Genomic DNA, 15,765 nt, shown 5'->3' with positions numbered 1-15,765 from the left:
AGTATTGGTCTGACATTTTTCACTGCTTCCTTGCCTTCCCTTTCTTGCACTATCTGTTTGGCTGTTTTGGATCCCGCTGGAGCCCCACAGTGCACACTGAACAAGTTGCCCATGGCTACAACGTATTCCCACACAGCCCACCTTTCTGCAAATGCCCTCTCAGTGTCCCTGGACCTTGTCAACAGGCCACACTCCTCCGGCAAGTCAGAATGGGCTCTCAAGGTGTAGCTGGAAGGCTAGTCAGCACTCTCACCTGCTACCCTCGGAGGGTGTATTGGGAAGGGTTAAAAACACCTTTCACACCCAATAGACCAGATTACCAAAGCAGGAAGGACCAGGTGTGATAGTCCTCTCACCTACTAGACCACCTCCATGTAAGTGGGAAGGCCACACTGCTCTCTTATCCACTTAGACCTGATGTGCAGTTGGGTACCCCATGCTGATCCTTTTCAAAGTATTCCCGCAAGATAAACTAGAGTTAAACCAAAACGATCCTCAGAGCTGACTGCTCACAGAGGGCAGAAGACAGAAAATCGCGCAGCTGTTCACTTGCCCCCTCCCAACAGAATAGCAACAGCACACACAGTTTGTTTAGCAAGAGTCTTATCTCAAAAGAATTCTTCGTCCAGACTTAGCTTTCCAAAACATCCAACTTTTCTAATACCCACTGGTATACACAATTCCAGCAGAAAATTGAGACTACTAACATACCTTCACAGCACTAATATTCTACTGAAAGGAAAAAAAATACTTTGCTATAAAACCTTCGTCTCCATTTTGAGGGGAAGAAATATACGATATCTCACTATAAGGACAGATCCCAGGACCACTTGTCCACTCATTCATTAATTCCAGAAACATATGTAACAATACACCTTCCAAGGATCAGTTAACCTCACATGTAAATAAAATTATCTAAACTGCTCTTGACACTGATGGGAAAAAAAAATACATATGTCAGGTATCCACTCAAATACTCTATATGGCTATGCCCTGTGACATTTCACAACCAGAACATTTTTTCACAGTCCACAGTATGACCTATAACCATTAACTTATACATACATATTATTTCACCAAGTCTCTTATCTCAATTACTCATCACTTTTATGTTGTTTAGAGGCTTCTATACAACAACTTACTGCCTGCCTACTTTATCTAGGCATTAGTATGAAACCACTTATGAACACATATCCTGTCAGAGTTCCGGGATTTCAAGTTTTCTTCTGAAGGATCTTGCCCTTTGTTAACATGGAGTTTTCTGTTCTGTTGCCCTACTTCCTGTTCATCTGTTTAAAAGCCCAACCCTAAGCTTAGTCTAGTTGCCAGAGTATACTGCTTCCTGTCTACTCCTGCCCTGCTGCTCTTGGTTCCTGATTGCTATTTGGATCCTGTTGAAACACCCGACACCGGCTCTGGACTTCACCTGGTCTCATCAAGCTGTGCCCGGACTCCGTCTGCTGTCTCTGGTCGGCACTTCTGCCCGGTTCCTTCCGTTTCATATCCTCCCTAGGACTCACATCACGTACGGACATTTTTGGACTATACCTGTTGCCCTTTCGTGTCCCGGCTGCTGTGCATTTAGGCCTTCTGGGGTGATCGCCAGACAGTCCCTGTATAGGGGTTCGCTCCTGGTGGTCTCCCTGGGGGAGTCCGGTGCGCGGCCCCGGGAATTCCCCTTTGCTCCGAACCTGGCAGGTATTTAATGTGTTTATGTTCTACTGTGTTTAAGTTCTGTTCTGTGTACATATTGTTGGTTGCATATTATAAACGTCTTTGCACCAAGAACCCGTCTCTGGTTGTCATTGCCCTAACGCAATCGAAATCCTCAGTTCATACAATAGTATTACATTATACTCTGGCCACTAAGAGGATTTCGCTGGGGCAATGATGGAGACACGAGTAGATCAACTTTTCACCATGATTAACTCCTTGCAGCAGGAGATGGAGGCAGTGCAAACTAAACTTAGAGATGTGGAGGTACAGCTGGGCCCCAATCACCAGGTACTTGGTCCGGCTATTCAGGATTTTCAAGTCAGAGTGGAGGCTCAGGAAACCGCCCCCACTACGTCCGTATCAGCTCCCGGTATGCCTAGGTTACCCCCATTTTGTTTCAGTGATGATCGAAGTCAGTTCCGGGGGTTTGTTAATCAGTGTATACTATTTTTTGATGTACATGCTGATTATTACCGGTCTCACCGGTCAAAGGTATTATGCATAATCATGTTGTTAACATCACGAGCACTGGCTTGGGCTAATCCTATGATTGAGAATCGTGATATCCGTTTAAATAACCTGGATGATTTTTTAACAGCCATGGCACAAATGTTTGATGATCCTAATCGCCGTGCTACCGCTGAATCGGCTCTGCTTTCCTTACATCAGGGAAAGCGGTCTGTCATCGAATACGCCACCGAGTTCAAGAGGTTAGTGGTAGACATCGATTGGGGAATCAATGCGCTATTGTCAGTTTTCAGAAAGGGTCTGTCCGATACCACCAAGGACGAGTTAGCTTGTGCCGAATCTCCACGGGATTTTGAACAGTTTCTCCATCACTGTGTGCGTATCGATACCCGCTTGACGGAACGTAGACAGGAAAAATGGGCAGCTGTAAACCGGGTAACCGACTTTGCTTTCCCTTCTAGGGAACCCACTCACAAGACGCCACAGGAGGCCGAGGATGTTCCTATGCAAGTGGACTCTCTGCAAAGGCGAGAGACCAACGAACATCGTGAACATCGGCTCCATGAGCGTTTGTGTTTCTATTGTGGTCAATCGGACCATTTTCTGATTGATTGCCCAAAACGTCCCAATCGCCCGAATAAGGTACTAGCAGCAGTGGCAGAGTGTGACAACACTGACGCAGAGTCCAACGTCTCTGAAACCAGTATACACCTGGATGCGGTAGTTCCCTTGACAGTGATGTCAACTTCACCTAAGCACCCGGAAGGGAAATACACCCATTGCTCGCTTCCCATTCAGATTCGGTGGGAGGGACAGTTAATTCCTACATCTGGTATGATAGACTCTGGGGCAGGGGGAAATTTCATGGACTCTTCTTTTGCCAGGAAACACGGTATCCAGACTCAACAAAGATCCTCACCGGTTACCTTGGAGACGGTAGACGGTTCTCCATTAGTTTCTGGACCAGTTGATCGGGAGACAGTACCCCTTGAATGTGTGATGAAACCAGGTCAGCAGGAGACCCTTGTTTTCATGTTGATTTCTTCTCCCCATTTTCCGATAATTTTAGGAATTCCTTGGCTGCGGTCTACAAATCCAGTCATCAATTGGGAGACTAAAGAAATATCCTTCCCACCCCAAAGTGGTCCGACCATTAGTCCTGTATTGGACCGGTTCCGGTAACACAGAACGCGGAGGGCACTGTACAGGTACCTGTTCTACCCCCGGTTTATAATGAATTTGCAGATATATGCGACAAAAAAAAAGCAGATCGGCTTCCCCTGCATAGACTGTATGATTGTCCCATAGAATTACTCCCAGGGGCAGAGATCCCGTTTGGTCATGTCTACCCGTTGGCGGCACCAGAGCTACAAGCACTAAAAGATTATGTCAATGAAAACCTAGCTAAGGGATTTATTCGACCTTCTACCTCACCAGCGGGGGCACCCATCTTTTTCGTGAAGAAGAAAGAGGGGACTCTGAGACCTTGTATCGACTACCGGGAACTAAATAAGATAACCATCCAGAACCGGTATCCGTTGCCGTTGATTCCCAAACTATTGGAGAGAGTACAACAGGCCAAAATATTTACTAAATTGGATCTCCATGGGGCATATAATCTACTCCGCATACGTCCCGGGGACGAGTGGAAAACAGCGTTCAGATGTCGGTATGGACATTATGAGTATCTAGTGATGCCCTTCGGACTCTGTAACGCTCCTGCGGCTTTCTAACACCTAGTCAATGATATTTTTAGGGATATAATGGACCAGTTCATGGTGATTTACCTGGATGATATCTTGATCTTTTCTGATTCCGTACAGGAACACCAGGAGCACGTCAAGACCGTACTTACCCGTCTGAGGGATAACCACCTGTATATTAAACTGGAGAAGTGCGAATTCCATTGCTCAAAGATACAATTTTTAGGATATGTCATCTCTCCTCAGGGACTCAACATGGAGTCTGGCAAGATATGGGCAATTCTAGACTGGCCGGAACCGGGAAACATCAAGGAGGTACAACGCTTTGTCGGGTTTGCTAATTTTTACAGACGCTTTATCCGCAACTTTTCAGAGATCGTCCGTCCTATCACCCTGTTAACCAAAAAGGGGCAGAAGTTCATGTGGTCCGCCCAGGCCCAGGAAGCTTTCAATCGTCTCAAGGTTTGTTTTACCTCAGCGCCAATACTGATACACCCGAATCCCGCACTCCCTTTTATTGTGGAAGTCGATGCTTCCGATTATGCATTAGGTGCTATCCTTTTATAGAGGACTAGGGACAAGAGTCTCTTGCACCTGTGTGCCTTCTTTTCTCGCCGGTTGTCCCCTGAAGAAAAGAACTATGACATTGTGGACAAGGAATTGTTGGCGATTATTTCTGCTTTTAAGGAATGGAGACACCACTTACAGGGAGCAGAGCAACAAGTAGTAGTTCTCACAGACCATCGTAACCTGGAATTCCTTAAATCTGCCAGGTGCCTGTCTCCACGGCAAGCCCGTTGGAGCCTGTTCCTTAACCAGTTCAATTTTATCGTCACGTACCGTCCAGGGTCACGTAATGGGAAAGCCGATGCCTTATCCCGAATCCACGCCATGGACTCCGTTCCTGGAACCCCGTCTCAGACCGTTTTATCAGATGCCAATTTTGTTGGAGTCATCCGGGACCAGGACTTGTGGATGGACATCAAGCTGGCCTTTGATGGTGACGTATTTCTTGCTGCCCCCCTGAATGATGTGACTCTTGTCCTTCGGAATGGTGTGTGGTTGAGAGAGCGATGTATTTATGTCCCGGAGGCTGTAAGACTTCGGGTTCTCAAGTTGGTCCATGACTCCGTGTTGGCAGGTCATAGGGGGGTACAGAAGACGCAGGAATTTCTGAGTCGTTTTTTCTGGTGGCCTACCTGTTTAAAGGATGTGAAAGACTATGTCCACTCATGTGTGGTTTGTGCCCGGTGCAAGGTCCCTCGTGTGGCTCCTACGGGACTCCTTCAACCGTTACCCGTGCCATCTCGCCCTTGGGGATCCATCTCAATGGATTTTATTGTGGAGTTGCCCGTCTCGGGCGGTTACAATACCATTTTGGTGGTAGTGGATCGGTTGACATAGGCTGCTCACTTTATTCCATGTACTGGTCTTCCCTCAGCTGCAGAGACAGTGGATTTGGTTATCCAGAATATATTTCAGTTGCATGGGGTACCGAATGAGATCATCTATGACCGGGGCGTGCAGTTCACTTCTAAGTTCTGGAAAGGGTTTTGTTCGGCACTCCATATTGATGTCTGTCTTCTGCATACCATCCCCAGACAAATGGGCAAACAGAACAGACTAATCAAACCCTGGAGCAGTACCTGCGATGTTATGTCAGCCATTTGCAGGACGATTGGTTGAAGCTGCTTCCTTTGGCGGAGTTCTCGTATAACAACACTCAGAGCAGCTCCACTAAGGTAACGCCCTTTTTTGCTAACTTGGGTTATCATCCGAGTATTTTGCCTAGGTCACCGTTAGCAGTTTCGGTGCTCGCAGTGGAGGACAGATTGACGGAGCTACAGCAAAATCTGGAGGTTTTGAAGAACTCTTTGGCTTCGGCTCAGTAGCGTTACAAGAAGTCGTCAGACACTCACCGGAAACAGGCACCCATGTATACGGTAGGGGACTCGGTGTGGTTATCCACCAAGAATCTAAAACTGGGTGTTCCTTCGCAGAACCTGGGGCAGAAATTCATTGGTCCGTTCAAGATCACCAGGATAGTGAGCTCTGTGGCCTGTCGGCTGAAGCTACCACGGAATTTGAAGGTACACCCGGTCTTTCACGTTTCCCTGCTGAAACTGGTTTCCCCTAATTCGTTTCAGGGTCGTATCGTGCCTCCTCCTCCACCGGTGATGGTTGATGGCCAGGAGAAGTATGTGGTTGAGGACATTATTGACTCCCGGCTCCATCGGCATTGGCTTCAGTATCAGGGTTCGTTGGCAGGGGTACTCCCCCGAGGATGAGTCCTGGAAACCTGTGGGTAACATCCGAGCGCCCCAGAAGGTTGCTCAGTTTCATCGGAGGTACCCGGACAAGCCTAGCCCTGGTTCGTCCTGAGGCCGTTTCTGGAGGGGGGGAGTACTGTCAGAGTTCCGGGATTTCCAGTTTTCTTTTGAAGGATCTTGCCCTTTGTTAACATGGAGTTTTCTGTTCTGTTGCCCTACTTCCTGTTCATCTGTTTAAAAGCCCAACCCTAAGCTTAGTCTAGTTGCCAGAGTATACTGCTTCCTGTCTACTCCTACCCTGCTGCTCTTGGTTCCTGATTGCTATTTGGATCCTGTTGAAACACCCGACACCGGCTCTGGACTTCACCTGGTCTCATCAAGCTGTGCCCGGACTCCGTCTCCTGTCTCTGGTCGGCACTACTGCCCGGTTCCTTCCGTTTCATATCCACCCTAGGACTCACATCATGTACGGACATTTTTGGACTATACCTGTTACCCTTTCGTGTCCCGGCTGCTGCGCATTTAGGCCTTCTGGGGTGATCGCCAGACAGTCCCTGTATAGGGGTTCGCTCCTGGTGGTCCCCCTGGGGGAGTCCGGTGCGCGGCCCCGGTAATTCCCCTTTGCTCCGAACCTGGCAGGTATTTACTGTGTTTAAGTTCTACTGTGTTTAAGTTCTGTTCTGTGTACATATTGTTGCTTGCATATTATAAACGTCTTTGCACCAAGAACCCGTCTCTGGTTGTCATTGCCCTAACGCAATCGAAATTCTCAGTTCATACAATAGTATTACATATCCCTAGACCAGTGTGTTGCCCATCAAAGATGCAAAGATGGCCAAAGAAGGCAAAACACAAAACACAGCAACACAGCAAATGTAATTATACAGAGACTGTCCCAAATTCCGTACTATGCAATCTATGCAATCAGCTAATGGACGGACAACAGATTATCTTATTACTCTATTTTTCAACTCTCATTCAGACATGCATGAGAAAAAAACAATACTCACTGGTGATGCCAGAGTTCTTGAACCGTGTGTACAGCCTTACCCAGAATATTCGGGAAATCAGAGAGAGTGAAATAAAGTGTAAGAATAAAGCTTCTCACCTTGCTGCAGCTGAAATTTCACTGTCTCAAGAGTCCCCAAAACTTCTTGCGAATAGGCTGGTTGGCCACGGCCCCAAGTTGGGTGCCAGAAACTGTTGTAGCTGTTCTGTTTTGTCACAAAAGTCAGCTTATAGGATCACCAGTGAGGTCCTGTTGACGTAGGCAAAGAGGCCTACGTCAATGTCGAGCGCTCAGAGAAAAGACCTGCATTCAAGTCAACATGATCAGTTTTCTGTTTATTCAGCCAAGGTATAGATTATTTATACCATTTACAGATCAATGTGATATTGCAAAAAAAGGCCTCTAGCTGGAAATTTTCAAGTTGATCATATGACCTTTAAGTTTGAGGAAAACAAAAATGTTGAGTCATGCATATGAGATAAGAAGAACATTTAGCAGACAATAATAATCCTTGAGCTTATTTCTTATTCTGAAGGCTACACAATAACTATGAACTTACACCAGATATACTAATGGAACAATGAGATATTTAAAATGAAGAAATATAGAAACTATTAACCCTTCTATATCAATTTCCCCCTTTTGTAAATGGTATAACCTTCACTACAGGGTCAGTAGGTGTCTAAACAGGAGCTGCTGGCTCATCGGCCTAGTACCCATAAGGGGTTTTCCTACCACTTCACCCATCCACCCTCAGTGTGGACACCTACTCCCCGTCAGCAGAGGCCATTTGGGGTCCATAGTAAACTACAGAGGGTTCAATACTGGAACTCTTAGCACACACATTATTCAGTAGTTTAGCTAATGCATATATCAATGCTTTTACAGCTATATAAAGCAATAGACAGAACAACAATATTTGCATACAGGTTTGTATAATGCCAGAAACCGAACCTGCTAGGCCCTTAAACTAATTAGCTGGATTCATAAAAGAAAATGTATTTCCCCACCAGGAGTCCTTGTTGGCATCATGCTCTTTTAACCATTTATCCCTAAGTTCACTTGTTTTCTGTATATCTGCTCTAACCTGGAGGTTGTCTGCAGGGTCAATGTAATGGCAACAGGCAGGACCAATTATTTGACACATTCCTCCGTCTTTTGCTGTCACAAAGTCTAGCACTATAGTATGCTGGTTAGTGACTACAATTAATTGTTTTTGTATAGCATTGGTAGCATTAAGAATCTCAAGAACCCGAAAAATTTGATCATCCAGGTAGTCAGTGGACTCTACTCTACTAGCTTGTCCCAAGTTTGTATTAAGAAAGGGTATATGAACATAGCACTAAATACCTTATTTGATTTTCCCAATTCTATTACATGAGGCCTACCATTTGGCCGGGGTGTATTATCTGCTGCTCGTTTATACAAGGTATGAATTGGGACAGCTGCTACATCTACTTAACTATGAGGAACTATGAAGGTGGCTGGTGTTAGTCTGGCAAGTGTGCAAACCCCTCTCATGTCAGGGCTCACCCACTTGTGAGCACGATTCCCACAAACCAAAAACACTCCCTCTGGGAAAATACAAAAGTGAGTTTGACTTTGTACACAATAAAGCAGATTCAGAAGCCCCTTTATGACTTCATGAGCTCACCACATATTGTTCATTTGTTTTCCGGTCATACCCGAGATACAGCTACCCCGCTCCCCCCTAAAAGTCCTTCTAGTAAATAGTAAATGATGATGTACAGCCCTCAATACCCTTCTGATATACTTTCTCATTGTCCTTGGTTAAGTCATGTGTATGTACAGTGCCTACAAGTAGTATTCAACCCCCTGCAGATTTTGCAGGTTTACACATTCGGAATTAACTTGGCATTGTGACATTTGGACTGTAGATCAGCCTGGAAGTGTGAAATGCACTGCAACACAAAAGAATGTTATTACTTTTTTTTTTTTTTTTTAAATTGTGAAAACGTTATTCAGAGGGTCATTTATTATTCAACCCCTCAAACCACCAGAATTCAGTTTGGTTCCCCTAAAGTATTAAGAAGTATTTCAGGCACAAAGAACAATGAGCTTCACATGTTTGGATTAATTATCTCTTTTTCCAGCCTTTTCTGACTAATTAAGACCCTCTCCAAACTTGTGAACAGCACTCATACTTGGTCAACATGGGAAAGACAAAGGAGCATTCCAAGGCCATCAGAGACAAGATCGTGGAGGGTCACAAGGCTGGCAAGGGGTACAAAACCATTTCCAAGGAGTTAAGCCTACCTGTCTCCACTGTTGGGAGCATCATCCGAAAGTGGAAGGCTTATGGAACTACTGTTAGCCTTCCACGGCCTGGACAGCCTTTGAAAGTTTCCACCCGTGCCGAGGCCAGGCTTGTCCGAAGAGTCAAGGCTAACCCAAGGTCAACAAGGAAGGAGCTCCGGGAAGATCTCATGGCAGTGGGGACATTGGTTTCAGTCAATACCATAAGTAACGTACTCCACCGCAATGGTCTCCGTTCCAGACGAGCCCGTAAGGTACCTTTACTTTCAAAGCGTCATGTCAAGGCTCATCCATAGTTTGCTCATGATCACTTGGAGGACTCTGAGACAGACTGGTTCAAGGTTCTCTGGTCTGATGAGACCAAGATCGAGATCTTTGGTGCCAACCACACACGTGACGTTTGGAGAGTGGATGGCACTGCATACGACCCCAAGAATACCATCCCTACAGTCAAGCATGGTGGTGGCAGCATCATGCTGTGGGGCTGTTTCTCAGCCAAGGGGCCTGGCCATCTGGTCTGCATCCATGGGAAGATGGATAGCACGGCCTACCTGGAGATTTTGGCCAAGAACCTCCGCTCCTCCATCAAGGATCTTAAGATCGTCAAGGGTCGTCATTTCATCTTCCAACAAGACAATGACCCAAAGCACACAGCAAAGAAAACCAAGGCCTGGTTCAAGAGGGAAAAAATCAAGGTGTTGCAGTGGCTTAGTCAGTCTCCTGACCTTAACCCAATTGAAAACTTGTGGAAGCAGCTCAAGATTAAAGTCCACATGGGACACCCAAAGAACCTAGATAACTTGGAGAAGATCTGCATGGAGGAGTGGGCCAAGATAACTGCAGAGACCTGTGCCGGCCTGATCAGGTCTTATAAAAGACGATTATTAGCTGTAATTGCAAACAAGGGTTATTCCACAAAATATTAAACCTAGGGGTTGAATAATAATTGACCCACACTTTTATGTTGAAAATTTATTAAAAATTAGCTGAGCAACATAACTTGTTGGTTTGTAAGATTTATGCATCTGTTAATAAATCCTGCTCTTGTTTGAAGTTTGCAAGCTCTAACTTATTTGCATCTTATCAAACCTGCTAAATCTGCAGGGGGTTGAATACTACTTGTATGCACTGTATATAGAATCAGTTATTGTCTTTTCCACAATTTCCAACACCATTGTATTGAAGACTGAACCATAATCCATCATGGGGAATGGGGCCCGAATGTGGAATCTTAGTCTTTATTTTGGCAATTATGCCCTTGTCTGAATCGTATTCCATCCACCACGAGTATCCATCAGGACGGGTGATATTTAGCTGGAACCAGGGTTTAGTGACCCATCCAAATATAGTCAATGTAGCAGATACATCACGAGGTACATCTTCTCCAAAAAATCTAGATTGAGTCAAGGTTTCATTGTGTATACAGTCTGTTACCAATACCTCCTGTGGTTCCAGAGGTAAGGCTAAATATGGCATAGTCTTTGAAGATATAGGACTGTGTGTGCAGATCCAACAGTCTTTTGGCTTTTCTCCTTCCATGTCCTCAGTAAGAGAAATATGGTGGCGAATCAGTTTAATATCCCAGTCCGTATTTAAAAGTTCGCTCAGTGTGTTTGTTTGGTGCAGCAAGCCTGCTAGACCTAGCAGGATAATTAGCAAAACTGTCATTCTGCCGGTGGTGTGACCTTTTTACAGTGACTGGCGTGGCTCCAGGTGGGCTTTCCCTCAAGTTTCACTGAGGTGGATGTGGTCAGCTGGACTTGGAATGGGCCATCAAAGCGTGGATTAGGCTCCTTCTCACATGTCTGCGCACGACCACCCAATCACCTGGATTCAGCTGATGCACATCTGCACTTGCATTGGGATCTGGCATGGATGAAAAGACATGTTTATGCACCACATTAAGTCTTTCCTGTAAGGCCTGGATGTAGGCTGTCATAGTGCCGTGTTGCTTCTGTAACACTTGTGGAAAGTACAGACCTGTTTTTGGGGCACTACCAAAAAGGACTTAAAATGGAGACAAGCCTGTCTTTCTATTTGGAGTGTGTCAGCCTGAAAAGAGTGCCAGGGATAAGCACTCTACCCAATTCTTTCCTGTCTCTGCCATGGCCTTTTGAATTTTTAGTTTAAGTGTCCCGTTTAACCTCTCTACTTTTCCACTGCTCTGTGGATGATAAGGGGTATGGAATGCCTGCTCTATTCCCAGGGCCTGCATAATGTCCCTCATTATTTTTCCAGTGAAGTGTGTACCCCTGTCACTTTCTATGGCTTCTGGGATGAAATGCCTACAGATTAGTTCCTTCATCAGTTTATGTGCAGTTGTTTTAGCATTTGCACATTTTACTGGATAGGCCTCAACCCATCCTGAGAAGAGATCTACACATACAAGGACGTATTCATACACTCCTACCTTGGGTAGTTGTATGTAGTCTATTTGCAGTCGTTGAAACGGGTAGAGCGGTCTGGGTGTTGCTTTCTTAGGGACTTTTACTGTTTTACCTGGGTTGTGTTGTGCGCAGATAATGCAGGATTGTACGTGTTTGGAGGCTACGTAACTGAAGCCAGGAGCGATCCAGAAGGCATTCACCTGGTTACACATGTGACTTTTTGAGGCGTGAGTGGGGCCATGTGTTGCTTTTGCCATCATAGGGAACAGGGACCTTGGTAAACACAACTTATACTTACTTTCCCATACTCCATTTGAGTTCAGCCTAGCTCCCATTTTCTCCCAGTGTTCCTTCTCTGTTTGGGCAGCCTGATGCTGGAGGGATTTCAGGACATCCAGACTCACTGTGGCTGGGACTTGCTGGCTCCCTGCCACTATCCTCTGATCCCTAGGCTTCTTTGCTGCTGCTTTCACAGCCGCATCCGCCCTTCTATTGCCCGCTACCTCCAGTGAGTCACCTTTTGTGTGTGCTTTGACCTTAATGATGCCGACCTGGACTGGTAACATTAGTGCCTCCATTAACCGTTTTACCAATTCTGCATTTTTAATAGGCTTACCAGCTGACGTAAGAAAAGGTCTACTTCTCCAGATAGGGCCAAAATCATGACAGATCCCAAATCCATAATTTGTCTGAATAAACATTAATTTTCCTACCTGATCCCGCTCTACACGCCTCAATGAACACTGTTAGCTCCGCCTCCTGCGCGGACATGTGCGGCGGGAGTGGTTCAGCTCGGATTACCTCATGTGAGGATACTACTGCATATCCAGTGTAGAATCTTCTATCCAGGTGGTATCTGGAGCCATCTACAAAAAACTCAAAAACTCAAAATCTGCATTAGTAATAGGTGTATCATAGACATGTGGAAAACCTGCTGTCTCCTGACTCATCAGCTCTATGCAGTCATGTTCGTGCGTCATGTCCAAGTATTCATCCTCACTTGCTACCATTGCCACCAATTCCCCCTTTTCTGAATCTACTGGCAAAAGGGTGGCTGGATTTTGAACATTACATCTTTTGAGGGTGACATACTCAGGAATTAGAAGCTCACATTCAAGTCTGAGCTGTCTGGCCATAGACAGGTGTTTCAGTTGGACTTGCACAAGTATAGCATGGATGTCATGCGGGGAGTAAATTGTTAAGGGAAATGTCAATGTGATCTCACAAGCTTTCCCTAGCAGTCCTGCAGCAGCCGCTACAGCATGGACACACATGGGAGACCCTCTGACAACTGGGTCCAATCGCGCTGAGTAGTAAGCTATTGGTCTTTGTTTGTCACCATGTTGCTGTGTGAGGACGGCTGTTGCATGCCCTCCCTGTTCTGTGCAAAACAAGAAAAATGGTTGATCGTAATTTTGAATACCTAGGGCTAGATACAATGAGTAGTTTAAGGGAATGGAAGGAATCAATAGCTTCCTGAGTGAGGGGTCAGATGACAGACAAAACTTTTTCATATATTGGAGGACCTCATGAAGGAGGAATTACATTACAGCTTGGACGCTAGATTTTTATCTATCAATCTGGATGAAGGACTATGCCCAAGAGGACTACAGGTTCGACGGGAATCTCCTTTCCCGCAGGATGAGACATTCACAGCCAAGTGGAACAATCTCTTCAAAGACTGTATGAGAGGTATGTTGCTGTGTCTACATTAGAGTTGAGCGCGGTTCGCGGTTCGTGGTTCTCCAGTTCTAGGCTCGAGTGATTTTTGGGCTGTTCGAGATCGAACTAGAACTCGAGCTTTTTGCTAAAAGCTCGATAGTTCTAGATACGTTCGAGAACGGTTCTAGCAGTAAAAAGCAGGGCTTTTTACAGCTACAGTGTGCAGGAGCCATCGCTGGCAGCCTGCCACAAGCTGGTAACCAAGATAAACATCGGGTATCCAAGCAAAGCGCTTTGGTTAGTAACCCGATGTTTATCTTAGTTACGTGCAGGAAGCCCACACTTTCCCGCTCAGCTCGCTCCGCCCCCTCCTGCCCGCGGCATGTACACATACATACACACACACACACACACTCTCACCCCTCCCCCCCCCCCCCCGCTCGGCTTACCTGCGGTGATGAAGTCCCGCCATCCCGACCTCAGCGCTGTCACTGTCCTCCATGGCCGCCGCTTGTCACATCACCTCTCGCTTCCGACCCGAGACTGACTAGCGGTGACGTCACGGACCTCTCGCGAGACTTGCTGTGAAGGCGCCGGTCATTGACCTCAGTGACAGGGGCTGTCAGTGTGCTGGAGATCAGCGCAGGTAATGTACCTCACTGACAGCAGCACTTGTCACCCCCCTGCAGTGACCTGGGCTGACCCATTGATGTTAGCTCAGGTCACTGCACTGCTCTCCCAGCCAATGGGGAACATCCTGCTCTTCATTGACTGGGACAGTGTGGATCGTCATGGCAACCCCTTGGATTACACCAGACCTGGATTTGTAATAAATTGGTTAAAGAGGGAATGTTTTGGGGAGTGTTTTTTCAAATAAAAACGTGTTTGTCGTCTATTTTTTTTTTATTACTGACTGGGTTGGTGATGTCGGGTATCTGATAGACGCCTGACCTCACCAACCCCAGGGCTTGATGCCAGGTGACATTACACATCTGGTATTAACCCCATATATTACCCCGTTTGCCACCGCACCAGGGCGCGGGATGAGCTGGGGCGAAGCACCAGGATTGGCGCATCTAATGGATGCGCCACTTCTGGGGCGGCTGCGGCCTGCTATTTTTAGGCTGGGGAGATTCCAATAACCATGGACCTCCCTAGTCTGAGAATATCAGGCCCCAGCTGTCTGCTTTACCTTGGCTGGTGATCCAATTTTGGGGGACCCCTACGTGTTTTTTTTTTAAATTATTTATTTAATTTAAAATAACAGCGTGGGGTGCCCTCAGTTTTGGATTACCAGCCAAGGTGAGGTTGCCAGCTGTGGTCTGCAGGCTGCAGCCGTCTGCTTTACCCTAGCTGGCTACAAAACTAGGGGGAACCCTACGTCATTTTTTTTTCATTTTTTTGGCTAAATACAAAGCTAAGCACCCTTAGTGCCACATGAAAGGTACCAAAGGGTGTTCCACTTTTTCTCCATTTTTTTCTCCACTTTTTCTCCACTTTTTCTCCACTTTTTCTCCATTTTTTTCTCCACTTATTCTCCACTTTTTCTCCTCTTATGCTCCACTTTTTCTCCACTTTTTCTCCACTTTTTTCTCCACTTTTTCTCCTCTTATGCTCCACTTTTTCTCCACTTTTTCTCCACTTTTTCTCCTCTTATGCTCCACTTTTTCTCCACTTTTTCTCCTCTTATGCTCCACTTTTTCTCCACTTTTTCTCCACTTTTTCTCCTCTTATGCTCCACTTTTTCTCCACTTTTTCTCCTCTTATGCTCCACTTTTTCTCCACTTTTTCTCCTCTTATGCTCCACTTTTTCTCCACTTTTTCTCCACTTTTTCTCCTCTTAATCTCCACTTTTTCTCCACTTTTTCTCCATTTTTTCTCCACTTTTTCTCCACTTTTTCTCCACTTTTTCTCCTCTTATGCTCCACTTTTTCTCCACTTTTTCTCCTCTTAATCTCCACTTTTTCTCCTCTTATGCTCCACTTTTTCTCCACTTTTTCTCCACTTTTTTCTCCACTTTTTCTCCTCTTATGCTCCACTTTTTCTCCACTTTTTTCTCCACTTTTTCTCCTCTTATGCTCCACTTTTTCTCCACTTTTTCTCCACTTTTTCTCCACTTTTTCTCCTCTTATGCTCCACTTTTTCTCCACTTTTTCTCCTCTTATGCTCCACTTTTTCTCCACTTTTTCTCCATTTTTTCTCCACTTTTTCTCCTCTTATGTTCCACTTTTTCTCCACTTTTTCTCCTCTTATGCTCCACTTTTTCTCCACTT

At 45.8% G+C, this 15,765-nt stretch overlaps 1 protein-coding gene across 1 annotated transcript in view; it reads left to right on the top strand.

The window, feature by feature from the left end:
- LOC142310216 (NXPE family member 2-like) overlaps positions 1-15,765 on the top strand; it is a 96,678-nt gene that overhangs the window by 30,059 nt on the left and 50,854 nt on the right. The window lies entirely within an intron of this gene.

This window comes from Anomaloglossus baeobatrachus, chromosome 5, assembly GCF_048569485.1.
Source record: "Anomaloglossus baeobatrachus isolate aAnoBae1 chromosome 5, aAnoBae1.hap1, whole genome shotgun sequence".
Classification (NCBI taxonomy): Eukaryota; Metazoa; Chordata; class Amphibia; order Anura; family Aromobatidae; genus Anomaloglossus; species Anomaloglossus baeobatrachus.
The sequence above is the reverse complement of the archived record's forward strand: the minus strand, read 5'-3'. Positions and strand labels throughout refer to the sequence as shown.